The sequence below is a fragment of the Apium graveolens genome, chromosome 3 (assembly GCF_009905375.1).
Source record: "Apium graveolens cultivar Ventura chromosome 3, ASM990537v1, whole genome shotgun sequence".
Classification (NCBI taxonomy): Eukaryota; Viridiplantae; Streptophyta; class Magnoliopsida; order Apiales; family Apiaceae; genus Apium; species Apium graveolens.
In genome coordinates, this window is record NC_133649.1 from 225,803,514 (window position 1) to 225,816,643 (window position 13,130).

Consider the following 13,130-nt stretch of genomic DNA (forward strand, 5'->3'; position numbering starts at 1 on the left):
TCCTGCTCCCATGTTGATGGTGAATAAGGGGAAGGCCAAAGAAAAGGGTAAATGGAAAGGCAAGAGGAAGATGGGATCCAAATCGAATGCCAATCCGAAACCTGATCCGACCAAGGCTTTGAAGCCTAAAGGTGGTGTTCCAAAGGTTGGTGATTGTCACTATTGCAAGAAACCAGGTCATTGGAAGAGGAACTGTCATGCTTATTTGGAGGATCTGAAGAAGAAGAAGGCTGTTGTTACTGCTTCTGATTCAGGTATTTATGTTATTGAAGTCGATTTATCTACTTCTACATCTTGGGTATTAGATACTAGATGTGGTTATCACATTTGTATAAATGTACAGGAACTGCAGGAAAGTAGGACATTGGCGAAGGGAGAAGTCGACCTACGAGTTGGCAATGGAGCAAAGGTTGCTGCTTTAGCTGTAGGGACTTATCGTTTATCGTTGCCCACTGGGCTTATTTTAGAACTAGATAACTGTTTTTACGTGCCTGCAATTTGCAGAAACATTATTTCGGTTTCTTGTTTGGACAATAAAGGTTTTTTATTTTTGATTCAGAACAATAGTTGTTCCTTTTCATTCAATAATGTTACCTACGGGATTGGACGTTTGTTTAATGGTTTATATGTTCTTGATATAGATACTCCTGTCTATAACATAAATAATGATAATAAATGTATTAAGATGAAAGACTCAAATCAAACATACCTTTGGCATTATCGTTTATATCACATAAATGAGAAACGCATTTCCAAATTACATAAAGATGGTTACTTGGATAAGTTTGATTTTGAATCATACGAAGAATGCAAATCTTGTCTCATTGGCAAAATGGCTAAAGCTCCTTTTACCGGACAAGGTGAAAGGGCCACCGAACGATTAGGACTTATACATAGTGATGTATATGGTCCAATGCATACGGTGGCAAGAGGTGGCTTTTACTACTTTATTACTTTTACTAATGATTTTAGTAGATATGGATATGTGTATCTTTTAAAGAACAAATCCGATTCTTTTGAAAATTTTAAAGAATACAAGGCTGAAGTAGAAAAGCAAACAGGGGAAAGTATAAAAGTTTTACGATCAGATCGTGGAGGGAATACTTAAGCCTCGAGTTTAAAGGTTTCTTGAAGGAGTGTGGTATTGTATCACAACTTACTCCTCCTGGAAAGCCTCAATGGAATGGAGTTTCTGAGAGGAGAAATCGTACCTTGTTGGACATGGTATGATCGATGATGAGTCTAGCAGATCTTCCAATAAGATCCTGGGCTTATGCTCTAGAAATGGCTGCATATACACTAAACCGAGTTCCAACTAAATCGGTTCAAAAGACTCCATATGAGATATGGACTGAGAAACGTCACAACATGTCTTTCATGAAAGTATGGGGATGCGAAGCATTTGTGAAACGCTTGGTGTCTGACAAGCTGGGACCAAAATCGGATAAATGTTATTTTGTGGGATATCCTGAAGAAACTAAAGGGTATAGTTTTTATAATCCTACCGAGAACAAAGTATTTATTGCTCGAACCGCTGTATTTCTTGATAGAGAGTTACTTTCAAAAAAAATTAGTGGGAGGACTATAGATCTCGATGAAGATCGAGTTTTACAAAATAATATTAAACCAGAGTTAGAAAATGGGCAGGAAGTATATCAAGATGTTCATGCTCCGGAAACACAGGTTGTTCGTAGATCTTGTAGGGCTCGTCATGAGCCAGAGATATATTATGGATTTCTCTTGACTCAAGATGATGATGTAATGCTCATAGATAATGATGAGCCTCTTACCTACCAAGATGCTATGAATAGTCCAGACTCCGAGAGATGGCTAGAGGTCATAAAATCCGAAATGGAATCCATGTATCAAAATAAATTATGGACTTTAGTTGATCCACCTGAAGGGGTAAAACCTATAGGGTGCTAGTGAGTTTTCAAGAAGAAAACTGACATGGATGGTAAAGTACAGACCTATAAAGCGCGACTGGTGGCAAAAGGTTTCAAACAAGTTCATGGTATATATTATGATGAGACCTTTTCACCGGTTGTTATGGTCAAGTCCATCAGGATTTTGCTAGCAATAGCTGCTTACTACGACTATGAGATTTGGCAAATGGATGTCAAAACCGCTTTCTTAAATGGGAGCCTTGAAGAGGATGTATACATGATACAACCTGAGGGTTTTGTCGATCCCAAGTTTGCTAAGATGGTCTGTAAGTTGCTTCGATCTATTTATGGATTGAAGCAAGTGTCAAGGAGATGGAATCGTTATTTTGATGAAACAGTCAAAGAATTTGGCTTTATTCAAAATGAAGATGAACCATGTGTTTATAAGAAGGTTAGTGGGAGCCACGTGGCATTCCTAGTACTATATGTAGATGACATATTACTAATATGGAATGACATACCTTCTCTACAGGCTGTTAAGACTTGGTTGGGAAATAGTTTCTCGATGAAGGACTTAGGTGATGCTACCTATATATTAGGGATCAAGATCTATAGAGATAGATCAAGGAAATTAATCGGCCTAAGTCAGAGTACATACATTGACAAAGTATTGCATCATTTCGGGATGCAAGAAGCAAAAAGAGGATATGTCCCAATGTCTCATGGGATATTGATCTCAAAAGACAACTACCCTAAATCATTAGATGATAAGGGCCATATGAGCAAAGTTCCATATGCTTCGGCAATTGGATCTATAATGTATGCGATGATATGTACTCGACTTGATGTTTCGTATGCCTTGAGCATGACGAGCAGATACCAGTCTAATCCTGGCGAGGTTTACTGGACATCAGTCAAGAATATTCTTAAGTACTTGAAAAGGACTAAAGATTCATTCTTCGTGTATGGAGGAGATGATACGCTGGTTGTTGATAAGTGGCATTTTATACCACTTTGAACATCTTGAAATGGCTTAAATTGGTTCCTTGAAATCAAGTATTTTGTGTATTTGATGCGTTTTTCTAGTGTTTATGCATTTCAGGGTATTAGTTGCATTTCAGAGGAGTAATTATCAAGAATAAGCCTTGGCATGTGTTCACCATTGTGAGAGGAAAGAAAGGGGCAGATTACGGCGAAGAAACGGAGCAAACTCAGGATTTCCTCGATGAAGGACTTAGGTGATGCTACCTATATATTAGGGATCAAGATCTATAGAGATAGATCAAGGAAATTAATCGGCCTAAGTCAGAGTACATACATTGACAAAGTATTGCATCATTTCAGGATGCAAGAAGCAAAAAGAGGATATGTCCCAATGTCTCATGGGATATTGATCTCAAAAGACAACTGCCCTAAATCATTAGATGATAAGGGCCGTATGAGCAAAGTTCCATATGCTTCGGCAATTGGATCTATAATGTATGCGATGATATGTACTCGACTTGATGTTTCGTATGCCTTGAGCATGACGAGCAGATACCAGTCTAATCCTGGCGAGGTTTACTGGACATCAGTCAAGAATATTCTTAAGTACTTGAAAAGGACTAAAGATTCATTCTTCGTGTATGGAGGAGATGATAAGCTGGTTGTTGATAAGTGGCATTTTATACCACTTCGAACATCTTGAAATGGCTTAAATTGGTGCCTTGAAATCAAGTATTTTGTGTATTTGATGCGTTTTTCTAGTGTTTATGCATTTCAGGGTATTAGTTGCATTTCGGAGGAGTAATCATCAAGAATAAGCTTTGGCATGTGTTCACCATTGTGAGAGGAAAGAAAGGGGCAGATTACGGCGAAGAAACGGAGCAAACTCAGGATTTCCTCGATGAAGGACTTAGGTGATGCTACCTATATATTAGGGATCAAGATCTATAGAGATAGATCAAGGAAATTAATCGGCCTAAGTCAGAGTACATACATTGACAAAGTATTGCATCATTTCAGGATGCAAGAAGCAAAAAGAGGATATATCCCAATGTCTCATGGGATATTGATCTCAAAAGACAACTGCCCTAAATCATTAGATGATAAGGGCCGTATGAGCAAAGTTCCATATGCTTCGGCAATTGGATCTATAATGTATGCGATGATATGTACTCGACTTGATGTTTCGTATGCCTTGAGCATGACGAGCAGATACCAGTCTAATCCTGGCGAGGTTTACTGGACATCAGTCAAGAATATTCTTAAGTACTTGAAAAGGACTAAAGATTCATTCTTCGTGTATGGAGGAGATGATAAGCTGGTTGTTGATAAGTGGCATTTTATACCACTTCGAACATCTTGAAATGGCTTAAATTGGTGCCTTGAAATCAAGTATTTTGTGTATTTGATGCGTTTTTCTAGTGTTTATGCATTTCAGGGTATTAGTTGCATTTCGGAGGAGTAATCATCAAGAATAAGCCTTGGCATGTGTTCACCATTGTGAGAGGAAAGAAAGGGGCAGATTACGGTGAAGAAATGGAGCAAACTCAGGATTTTTCCAGTAGGGTCCTGAGCGCCCGCTCAGCTATGCTGAGCGGCCGTGTAGGGTCGGGAAAAAAGATAAATTATTTTAGGACTTCTACTTATGTTTGGCTTCCACTTCTATGTAATCTGAGTTTTATGGGACTATTATATAAGTAGATTTAGAGACGTTTCACGAGGAGGATCGTGGTATTAAGAAAGGAGCGAAGGAGATTAGGAAGAAGACCGTTTTAGCACACATCAACGAAGAGGAAGCATATTTTCTTGTGATTCTTATTTCGTTGTAACGTTGGATGCTAGTTTTCTTACTTTGAACTTAATTACTCTTCTGACGTACTCTGATTTAATATAATTAGTTTAGTTATTATTTTCTTGTGTTTGTTTATCATGATTTCATATGAACCCATGATGACGATAAGTGCTATTATGGGCTAATCGTGATCATGGGGTCGCAACGGATTTACTATGGAATTCTTTAGTTAATTGTTTAATACTTTAGTGTGTGATGATTGTATAATATCTAGTATTGGTTGTGCGTATTCGTCTTATGTGCGTCGCGGACATATAAGATAGGGTGTTAATCTCTTGTGAAGCGACGATGGATCTTGAGATTTAGAACTTGCCATGCTAGCATAGGTTCATGTATGATGTGCATGATTAGTGGATAACTCTAACAGTTTTATTCGCCCTGTGTAATCAAAAGGAATAACTTGTGCTTAAAATCGTTGTGTTGTTAATTTCTGTAGACATATAGGAACTCAACATAATTGATGCCTATTCAACTTCTATCTTAATTGTGGATGCTTGGTAGAATGGTATGAGTACAATGAAAGTTGGTTTTTATCAGTTTCGTGTTATTCGATTAATATCATCACTGTCACATGCTAAGGTAATAACAATAACTATTGAAGGAAGTAATAATGAAGTTGTGATCTCATGAGTGTTTTAATATTGTTAATTGAAGTGTTATTTAAGTGATAAACTAAGTAATTAATTGTAGTTAATATTTAGTCAACAATTCTAAGTGTTAGTGTTTTAACATTGAGAAGTAATCATACGTTGGTGCGTGAGTTTAATTAAACAATAATTAGTCTGAGTCTCTGTGGAAACGAACTAGAAAGTATTCTATATTACTTGCGAACGCGTATACTTGCGTGTATTTTAGCGCGTATTTCCGCCCTAACAAGTTTTTGGCGCCGCTGCCGGGGACTTGACGTATTTGTTTAGTTTATGTACTTACCATCATTGGTCATTAAGACTCAGTGATTAGGACGTAGTTGTTACTTATTATTTCTGGTTGTGTTTCAGGTACTTAAGCGAGCGTTTATGCAAACTCGTTCTCGTACTCGCAAGAGGACTTTAGATACAGCTGAGGAGACAGACGAAGTTCTTGATATTCCGGAGAAGATAGATTTTGAAGATTCGGATTCAGGAACTGAGCAGAAAGAACCAGTAATCATGGGTGATTGTATTGTTCAGGCTGATCCAGCTCTTATGGACTTTTCTCGGCCTAAAATTGATGACATTCAGTCAAGCATTCTTCATCCGGCTATTCAAGCTAACACCTTTGAAATCAAGCCGGGCACTATTCAGATGGTGCAGAATTCTGTTTCTTTTGGAGGAGCTGTGACTGAAGACCCCAACATGCACATAAGGAATTTTGTCAAGATCTGCAGCACTTTCAAGTATAATGGCGTGACTGATGAGGCTATCAAGCTGAGGCTTTTCCCATTCTCACTGAGGGACAAAGCTAAGGACTGGTTACATTCTGAACCAGCTGGGTCCATCACTACTTGGCAAGATCTTGCGCAAAAGTTTATGGTGAAGTTTTATCCGATGGCAAAGACTGCTGCTATGAGGAGTGCTCTTACTCAGTTTGCGCAGCAACCTACAGAAGCTATGTGCGAAGCTTGGGAACGCTACAAGGAAATGTTAAGAAAGTGTCCATATCATGGAATGCCCGATTGGATGGTGATCACTGGTTTCTATAATGGTTTGGGGGCCCAATCTCGGCCCATGCTCGATGCAGTAGCTGGAGGCGCCTTATGGGCCAAAAGCTATACTGAGGCTTATAATCTTATCGAGACTATGGCTGCAAATGAGCATCAAAACCCAACTCAGAGGATGATGCCTGGGAAGGTAGCAGGTATTCTGGAAGTCGATGCAGCCACCGCTATTACAGCGCAGCTCCAGGCGCTGTCGATGAAGGTTGATTCTCTAGCTACATATGGAGTTAATCAAATAGCTATGGTTTTTGAGCTTTGTGCAGGTTCTCATGCTACAGATCAGTGTTCTCTTGTCAATGAATCTGTTCAGTATGTGAATAATTATCAGCGACAACAGCAGCCTGTGCCAGCTACTTATCATCCTAACAACAGAAATCATCCAAATTTCAGGTGGGGTAATAATTAGAATGCTATTCAGCCACCATATCAGCAAGGTATGAGTAAATATTTTAATCCACCTGGATTCCAACAACCACAACAGTATGCTCAAAGGCAATCATATCCTCAACAGGGAAGTGCAGCTGCACCTACTAGTGCTGATTTTGATGAACTTAAGTTGTTATGCAAGAGTCAGGCGGTTGCTATCAAGACCTTGGAAAATCAAATCGGTCAAATAGCCAATGCAGTGCTAAATCATCAACCTGGCACACTTCCCAGTGACACGGAAGTACCAGGCAGAAAGGAAGCTAAAGAGCAAGTCAAGGCTATTACCTTAAGGTCTGGGAAAGTTGCTGATGCTGAAAAGGCAAAAGAAGGAGAAGCTGAAGTTAGAGATGAAGAAGCTAAGCAAAAGGAGAAAGCGGCGGAACCAAGGAAGACTACTGTTGAACACACTCTGCCGGAGGGTAATATATGGGAGAAACAGCTCTATCCTCCACCACCTTTCCCTAAGAGATTGCAACAACAAAAGCTGGATAAACAGTTCGGTAAGTTTCTGGAGGTGTTCAAGAAACTTCACATCAATATACCTTTCGCTGAGGCTCTGGAGCAAATGCCTAGTTATGCGAAGTTTATGAAGAGTATTCTTTCAAGGAAGGTGAAACTGGATGATGTGGCGCCCTCCAAACCCGGGTCAGAAGTTTGGGGTCCACACACACACCTTAATTATAACCTGCTTATAACAATAATAAAGATAATAATAATATATGCAATGACCCTACTTACCAATCACCACGGACCGCAACAGGTTAAAGTATGCACACAAGCCAAACACACTAATATATTACAAACCGTTCAAATCCCAACTATTTCAAATTCAAACTGAGTATTAAACATTATTACAAACTTTTACAAACTTAAATTATTCCAAAAGAAGCCTACTAGCTCAGCTTTCTCAACCTGAACCCCTAGCTCTCGCGCTGGACTGGGGATCCTCTTTACCAACTGGTTCCTTTTTAACTGGAAAGAATATAAACAACATCGCACAAATGAGCTAACTAGCTCAGCAAGTCACAATGACAAAACTGAGAATAATGATCATCAGGTGAATATGTTTATGATATCAAGTAAACAATGGATTATGATTTAGAATTGGATATTATACTTTTAATTTAAAAACCAAGGTTAGGCTGCTGATCAGTCACGGACTAACCCCGAGCAAGGCACACATCATTGCTCTAACTACTGGATCCAAGGCACACATTGGCCTAACTTGACCATTATATGGTCTGACCATGAATCTGGTCCACAATTTTATAAAAACAATCCAATTCTAACATAATAACAGAATATGCAATAGTAAACAATAACCGAAATCATTAACAACAATAAATGTTTAACAACGAAAGGGTTTCAATTCTTGTAAGGATCAATAAGGCAATTTAAAAGCTTGGATGTTGGGTAATGAAAGAATTGGATAATAAAGGAATCAACGTTTCAAGGTTTCAAGGATTCGGTCTTTCAAAGTATAAGATACCATGGGTTGAGTATATAATAGTTCATTTCAGTGTTTGGTATTTAGTTTGTATGTATTTGTAGAGTAGTATCGTAGATTTGTGGTTCTTGTTTGGGTATACAATAATCAATGGATTAGAAAGAATATGATTCATGGCTCAAGGACAATAACTGAAATCAGGATTTAGGTTTCTGTGCTTCATAGCACTTGCAATATCACAGGATTATCAAGTACTACAATATCTCGAGAAAGTTCAGAACACTTGCCTGGTATAAGCTTACTACACTGCACTCGCTTCCAATCACAACCGTTTTACTCCTCAACTACCTGTTTCCCTTTCCTACATCTTGCCTCTTCTGCTCACATATCATAAGCATCTATCAATAATTTACTCATGGAATTCTATTCAACACATACTTCTATCTACCCTTCGTTTTACCCAAATCCGATTAACGGATTGAAAGTTATGCAATAATCAAGTAAACACCGAATATATAGACCGATAGTCAATTAACAAGTCACATGTAGCACATAATACATCACGTAATCAATGATATATTATTTATAAAGAAGTCTCGGGTCATAAATAGGCTTTCTGGTATTTAAAATGATTTTTAAAACATTTTTCAGAATTAAAACGGGTCGTTGGATCAATTTCGGGTTAATAAACAGGGTTCGGTTGGCCCATTCTGGCTCCGAAATAATTTTAGAATAATTATCGAGCCTTGGAAATAATTTAGAATAATATTTTAAAGCTCGAAACTATTTTTCAGAATTTTTAAATTATTTTTAAATAATTAAATCTAATTAAATAACTAATTAAAATCAATTAATAATTAATTAAATCAATTAATCAATTAATTTTCGAATTAATTGACCAATTAATCAATTATAAATTAACTAAAATTAATTAACTAATTAATTTAGATTTATTTGTGAATTAAAAATAATTTTCAGAATTAAAATAATAATTTTTAGAATTTTCAGAAATTAAAAATGAATTTTTATAATAAAAATAAATAGGAAATATGATTTTTAAACATTTTATAAACAGGAATCCTAAATTTGCAAAGTCTGGAAACTTCAGGGACCTAACTGCATCGTTTTCAAAAGTTGGGGTACTAAACTGTAATTTTCCAGCTCTTCGCCGGAAAACAGTCGGGTTCGCCGGAGAACACGTTCCCGGCGTCCTCACCCCACCAACACCTCCAGATCACATCTACACAACATCAGGAACACAACCATGCAATCAATTCATCCTAACAATCCCTGAGTTGGCCGGAATTTGGCCGTGAAGTTTTCCAGTTTCCGGCGAACATCGGAAAACTTCAAAACACAACTCCCTTCTCTACAGACCTCGTTGGTTCATGAAACTTATACGACTAGATTGCAAATTTCACAGAGAACACAACCCACTATAACACAACATAAATCTATCAAAGAATAAGAAACCCCCAAATTTCAATTAAGAACATTCATACGGGTTATAAACCCTAATTTTGAAATTCGAAAATCAAACTCAAATTTGAAGATGTTATTGAACTCCAAATCAGACGTATAACATATGAAAATCATCAGGAAAACAAGCTCTACAACATGCAATCATCAAATCATACAAACAATCATCCGAACAAAAATTCATATTTTTAATAAAATAAATTCGAAAATAAATAAATTTTTAGAAAAATAACCTTGATTTCTGTAGTGAAACAAAGCTCAGAATCTGATAGAACACTTCAAATCCTTTGTTTTGGTTACACAAGCTTTGAAAACAGAGATCGGTAACGCCTTCGTTTTGCTGTTTGATTCTTAGAACAGTTTTAAGAAATTAGGGCTTTTCTCTGAAAATTATATAATTAACTATCTGCAAATGATTTTGATACGAAATAAAATACGGTAAAAGGCTATTTATAATTATGGAAAATTTGTATCCCGTTGGATTATTCCGGATATAAAACGGTACGTTTATTTGTAAAAACTGATCCAAACGGTATCGGTTTTCGGGATAATTATCCAAATCAGTACAATTTGTACTGCGGTCTTGGTCTCAGTGCATGGTTACACGTATTACGAAGTGATAATTGGGATAGTTTAATAAAAAGCTCCCGTTTATCGAAAATACGGGTTTTATTGATTTACCGAAACGAATATTGTATCGAAAATGTTGCGCCGGGACCCGCGCAGGACAAACCGTAAGCCGGATCGAAAAAGTCGAAACATGGAATATGCTCGGAATATTACAATTAGGTTAGGAAGGAGTTCTCGAAAGAGTTTCGAGTTCCAAAAATGTAACAACGGTTGACGTCTGTTGGTTCCCGTTTTTATAAAATAGATTTTAATTACCCGGAAAAAGATTTTAGAAATTTCATATGATTCTTATAAATCCATAAACCAACATAAAAATAGTTAAGAAGATATAACAATTATCTATATTTTATTTTGGACATATAAAAATTAAAATACTCAATTAATATTATTTTTGAATATTCAAGTACAGATAACACTTAACAATTAGCTCACAGAATAGATACTGAACACACATAATAATTATATAATAGCAAAAATAATTACACGATATATCCCGGATATTACATCCTTCCCCCCTTAAAAGGATTCTGTCCTCAGAATCTCTAAGAAAACAAATGAGGGTATTTTTCTCTCATATCACTTTCTAACTCCCAGGTTGACTCTTCAACCTTTGGGTTTCTCCACAATACTCTTACTAACTTTATCACTTTATTTCTCAATACTTTCTTTCTTTCCTCTAGAATCTCTATCGGACTCTCTACATATGATAAATCTGCTTGAAGTTCTATTGGCTCATATTCTATTATATGCCTGGAGTCTGGATTATATTTCTTAAGCATTGATATGTGAAAAAAATTGTGAATGTGTTCCATGTGCGGAGGTAACGCCAACTCGTAAGCTACTTTACCAATACGCTTTAGGATTTCAAAAGGTCCGATATATCTTGGGTTTAGCTTCCCTTTCTTCCCAAACCTCGTTAGTCCTTTCCACGGTGATACTTTCAATAATACCAAGCTTCCTTCTTCAAATTCCATGTCTTTTCTTGACTGGTCTGCATATTTCCTTTGACGATCTTGTGCGGCTATTAATCTTTTCTGGATAATTTCAACAACTTCCTTTGTCTGTTGCACCAATTCAGGTCCGAGTATTTTGCGTTCTCCTACTTCGTCCCAATATACTGGAGATCTATATTTGCGTCCATAAAAGGCTTCATAAGGTGGCATCCCAATACTGGCGTGATAACTGTTGTTATAAGCAAACTCTACTAGGGGTAAATGCTCGTCCCAACTTCCTTTGAAATCAATAGCACAAACACGTAGCATGTCCTCGATTGTCTGGATCGTTCTTTCACTTTCGCCATCCGTTTGGGGGTGATAGGCCGTACTCATATTCAATCTTGTTCCCAAACATTCTTGAAAACTCTTCCAAAATCTTGAATTAAATCTTGGATCTCGATCAGATACAATAGACACTGGAACTCCATGACGAACTACGATCTCTTTCAAGTACATATGAACTAACTTATCGAGCGAAAATCTTTCATTTATAGGCAGAAAATGAGCTGACTTGGTAAGTCTATCTACTATAACCCAAATGGCATCATGATTAGCCCTTGTCTTTGGTAATCCAACTATGAAATCCATGGTAATATGTTCCCACTTCCACTCTGGAATCTCCAATGGCTGTAGCAATCCGCTTGGTCTCTGATGCTCCGCTTTAACTTTCTGACAGGTATAGCATTTGCTAACCCATTCCGCAATTTCCTTCTTCATATTTGGCCACCAATAATTCTTCTTTAAATCTCTGTACATTTTGGTACTCCATGGATGGATGGAATATCTTGAACTATGTGCTTCTTGTAAAATTTCATTTTTCAGCTCCGTTACTGGTGGAATCCAAATTCTTGAAGAAAACCTAAGAATACCTTGATCATCTTGTTGCGTGCATAATTCCTCACCTACCAAACTATTTATATCTTGATCCATTACCTCTTTCTGGCATTTCTTTATTTTCTCCAATAACTCTGGTTGGAAAATCATACTGTACATTTTGCTTCCTCAGGCTTGCAAATTCTAATCTCCAATTCCAATTTTTGAAATTCTTTATATATCTCTTCAGGTACGGATAATACATTTAACTTTTCCTTCCGACTTAACGCATCTGCTACAACGTTCGCCTTACCGGGATGATAATTAATCGAGCAATCATAATCTTTGATCAATTCTAACCATCTCCTTTGTCTCATATTAAGTTCCTTCTAGGTAAATATATATTTCAAACTTTTGTGATCCGTGAAAATTTTACACTTTTCTCCATACAAATAATGTCTCCAAATCTTCAAAGCGAAAACTATAGCTGCTAACTCTAAATCATGAGTAGGGTACTTCTGTTCGTGTGGTTTCAATTGCCTTGACGCATATGCAATCACCTTGTCGTGCTGCATAAGAACACATCCTAATCCTTTGTAGAAAGCATCGCTATAAATTACGAAATTCCCTTGATCGTCTGGAAGTGACAAAACAGGTGTTGTGATTAATCTCCGCTTCAATTCCTGAAAACTTTCTTCGCACTTGTCATTCCATATAAACTTTTCATTCTTTCGTGTAAGCTTTGTCAATGGTGTTGCAATTCTTGAGAAATTCTGAACGAATCGTCGATAATATCCTGCCAATCCCAAGAAACTTCTTACCTCAGTGGGTGTTCTCGGTCTTTCCCAATTCGTAATTGCCTCGATCTTTGCCGGGTCCACTTTGATCCCTTCGTTACTGACTATGTGTCCTAAGAACTGAA

At 37.1% G+C, this 13,130-nt stretch overlaps 1 non-coding gene across 1 annotated transcript; it reads right to left on the minus strand.

The window, feature by feature from the left end:
- Positions 1 to 6,263: 6,263 nt before the first annotated feature.
- On the minus strand, positions 6,264 to 6,370 carry LOC141716090 (small nucleolar RNA R71). The gene has a single exon (XR_012572819.1). It is a non-coding gene; the product is annotated as a small nucleolar RNA R71 (small nucleolar RNA).
- Positions 6,371 to 13,130: the final 6,760 nt, after the last annotated feature.